Here is a 4,127-nt window from a genome sequence, read left to right as displayed (position 1 = left end):
CACACACACACACACACACACACACACACACACACACACCATGAAACCAAGAGGGAACCTGATAAAACAAGAGGTCAGAGGGAGATGTCATCAGAGAGTGGAATGCAGGAAGAAAAAAAAAGACTGAAATTCACTATATATATGTATGTATACATAACTGTCAAAAAAGCAAAAATTCAATGAAATTTAAAAAAAAAACCCTGAGAATCTGTGTATAACTCGCTCTGTTTTGCTTTGGTTTTGGGTATTTGTAGACATGTTGTGAGAGGAATTGGAGGATCTGTGTGTTTACAATGGATGTTGTCAGGGATTGTGTAATTATTACAGCTGCTACAATAGACCAGTGGGAAGACCTGCCATACAGCGGCCAGATGTCTACAGAGATCACCGGCTAAGTGCAATAAGAAATCTGCAGGAGAAATGTCGTCTGAAATGATCACAGAGCCTGATATAACCAGATAATTGAGTCACAGCGCTGGCGCTCCATCTTCTAGATTCATGCGGATGGCCTTTTCCTGGCTCAGGGCACCCCAGTCTACAGTTCAGCACCTTTCTCCCTCCATCACAAAACAGTGTAGGGTTTAGGTAGTAGGACTCATCTCTCATGTCGCACAGTGCCGTGTGTCAGAAATTAGCAGTCCTCAAGTATTAGCTCACTTAATTCAGAGCCGTCCCAGAAGGCAGCCCCTGCTATGACCACTACTCACCGAATGCAGAAATGGAGATACAGCGTGGTTAAGTCACTTGCAAGCAGTACGGAGCTCAACCAGACTGAGGTCATGCATGACTCCTGACCCCTGTTCTTATCTCTATATACTGGATCCCTGAACCAGGCAGATCAGTACTTCGTAGGGAGTCCTGAGCCCGCAGACCGAGGTTAGATGCTATAGAAAGTGGGGCCAGACAAAGGAAGGTCCAACGGCTGCAGCTCCTCTGGGCAGTCCTGGGAGCTCCTCTTCCACAGCCCCAGAGCATGAGCCTTGCATGTGGAGGCCAGAGAGAGGTACGCTGTCTCCCCACTGGGGTCATTTTAGCTGACTTACATTGGAGCCTAAGTTTGCCCTAGTCTAAAGGCCCAGACTTCAGAGGGAGAAACGGGGGGCCCAAAGCAGAACAGTTCTACTCTGTTCTGAACGTGGGTTTCCATTTCTCAAGGCTACGATTTGTGTTTACTTTGGATGGAGACGTAGGCAGTGAGCGGTCCTCAGTACGGACTCTGAGAGCTGTCACGGAGTCATCTTACACGACACAGCACATTGCCCTTTCTAACTCCTATGAGGAGCTCTGTCCTTGCTACATTCGGCTAAGCTGTGTGCTGGCTTTAATCGCTCGCTCTACCTCCAGGTCTTTCAAGGGATGGGGTGCCAAGGCGGAGCTCAGCACTAGTCAGGCCAGCATCTCCTAAGAGCAAAGCTAAACAAGTGAAGAAGTGAGAGATTGGAGGGGCAGCATCACAGAGCCTCTCCTGCTAGGCAGAGACCTGTTTCTTACTGTTTTTATTGTGTGCGGATGGGTGTTTTGCCTGATTGACTGTGCACCGTATGCATGCAGTGCCCACGGAGGCCAGAAGAGGGCACCAGATCTCCTGGAACTGGAGTTTCAGATGGTTGATGAGCTACCATGTGGTTGCTGGGTTAAACTCCGATCTTCTGGAAGAGCAGCCAAGACTTAACCACTGAGCCATCTCACCAGGACCAGACTAACAGCTTCTCTCTGCTTCTCATCCACTGAAAGCTGCAAGTGCGAAAATACACATTGAATGTCATCAACACTGCTTCTTGAGGGGAGCGTGACGGCGCTGAGTGGAGATGGATGTGGGAGAGAAGGGAGAGAGACTGTTTGCGCATGCTTAGAAGCTGGCTTATGCTACCTCATCAAGAACAAATAAAGTAATTTTATTTGCTTATTTGCTCTTAAAATTTATAAGGCCAGCTGCAGCAGATTGCAGGGGAAGGCACAGGGACCCGAGAGTCAAAGGGCTTCAATTTGAATCCTACTTGACTATGTATGTACCAGTTGGGCGAGTGTGTTCAATTTGCTTAAATTTCCAGTGCCTTGGGGCTCCTCATAGTAAAACAGCAATGACAGGACCTGGAGAGACAGTTCGGTGGCAAAGAATACAGGCTGCTCTTCCTAAAGACCCGACATTAGCGCTGGCATCAGGCCGTGCGCAAGCACCAGGGGTCTGAGCTCCTCTTATGGCCTGTGTCAACACACACTCTCTCTGTGACACACCCACTGAAGAGCTGAGTCCAGAAGGTGAAAAGGTTGGGGAGGACCGTGTGACAGTAGCCCCGGGTTACGTAAGGCAAGCACATATTATAGCTGGGGGTGTCAACCCTTCCATAAGCAATCCACAGAACACTTAGAACTCGCCCCTTTCCCAAGAATCAGGACACACGAAGGACCTGACTGGTGGCCAAGAACACTCAGCCCGTGGTACTGAGTATTTGTGTATTCAGCAGGCCACCACGCCACAGCTAGTAGAGGTGTCTTTGCATCTAATTTTGGCTCGATTAGAACAGAAGTTTTATACAGCTGCAGAATTGTTGAGCAGCAGCTCCTGTTTCACAATATGTGTGGCTATTCCCCCCTTCCGCCTAGATCATTCCACATTACCTTTGTTTAGATATCTTCTCCCTTTAGGAAGCTGAGAGTGAGGGCAGGTGCTCCTTTACCTTTCCCTGGAACGTGGTAAGTGGGGGTGGGGTGGCAGAGATGGGAGGGAAGTTTGACAATGGGCACCAGCTTCTAAATTTCTCTGCGTCAGCAATCAGACGGGAGAAGAGAGTCGTCAGCAGGCACGGGCAGGTATTGCTGCTGCTTCACGGAGCCACTCGTGTCTCAGAAATCCTCACGGCCAGTTTCATAGCCCATCCAGCAAAGTGGTGCTGGGCGGTGCAGTAGCTGATGGTTTCAGATATCCCAGGCTCGTCTCCCTGGGTGTAAAGCCAGCTCTTTGCCAATTTGGAGTAACGAGACAATACAAAAAAAGGGTATATATCATGTCAAAATATGCATAGTCTATTATGTGGTATGCACTGCATATGTCTGAACACATGGATAGTGGGGAGGAGAAGACGGAGCATGGCCTTGACTTCTCCTGGGCCTCTGCTTGCCGAAGGCCTTGTGTGAGGTGGATACGCTTTTCAGGATGGAACTGGAGGTGAGTAAAGAAGATGGGGCTGTGCACTTGAAGGGGCACAGCACATGCCCGTTCAGGGAAAGGCGCTGCGAGTGCTTTGAATTAGGAACTAAATTACCTTTAGAATTAAGGAATCGGAAGCTGGATAGCCCCAGTTACTTATTTGATGAAACAGGAGGGCCGATGGAGCTCCTCTTAAGGTATTAGGAAAACAACCTCTGGGCTCCTGCTGACAGGACACTTTCTCAGAGTGCTATTAATTAGATGGTGTTATTAGCTCACAGAGGGGAGCAGACATCCTTTGCATGTTAACTAAAGTGCGCTAGCCACTCAGCTAGTGTGGCTTGCTCGGTCTTTAAAACTGTCTTAATCATTAGTGAATTAGTTAAACTGTAACATCGTGAGATAAAAATAATGACTGGTGTCACTCGGGAACAAGTCTGAACTGGACTGGTTGTCAGATGCTCTCTGTACAGTCAACGCTGATTGCTGGGTGACAATTGACCCAGCTCAGCAACCTGGTCGCCCATGGTCGTGCAGTATCTTGAGACCAGTGTGATGGGGAGGAAGGGAGCTAGGGGGATGGTCCTGGGGCCTCATCTTCCATTCTCCGTCAGCCAGAATTTTACAACACCTAGTTGTAATTCATGTATTTCTGATGTTTTATTTTGTTATTAATTATTAACAACTCTACCTTGGGAGGTTTTGAAATGATAGTGAAATGAGCTGTGTCTCCTTGGTACAGCTGGAAAGATTGCTTCCATGTCAGCACAGAAACTGTGAAGAGAATCTAACATTTTCTTTTATGGGTGTCTCCTTTTCATTTCATTTTTTAAAAATTGTGGTGTTCATGTGCATGTGTGTTAGATAAGCAGACAGAATGTGTGTATGGTCGATACTAAGACAAAGAATGTGTGTATGTATACATGTGTAAGATAGCTAGATGATAGACAGAATTGTGTGTGTGTGTGTGTGTGTGTGA

At 47.6% G+C, this 4,127-nt stretch overlaps 1 pseudogene; it reads left to right on the top strand.

Moving 5' to 3' along the window:
- The window catches only part of LOC101983091, a 5,685-nt pseudogene extending 4,280 nt beyond the window's left edge, over positions 1–1,405 (top strand).
- Positions 1,406–4,127: the final 2,722 nt, after the last annotated feature.

Source organism: Microtus ochrogaster, chromosome 1 (assembly GCF_000317375.1).
Source record: "Microtus ochrogaster isolate Prairie Vole_2 chromosome 1, MicOch1.0, whole genome shotgun sequence".
NCBI classification, from domain to species: Eukaryota; Metazoa; Chordata; class Mammalia; order Rodentia; family Cricetidae; genus Microtus; species Microtus ochrogaster.
The sequence above is the reverse complement of the archived record's forward strand: the minus strand, read 5'-3'. Positions and strand labels throughout refer to the sequence as shown.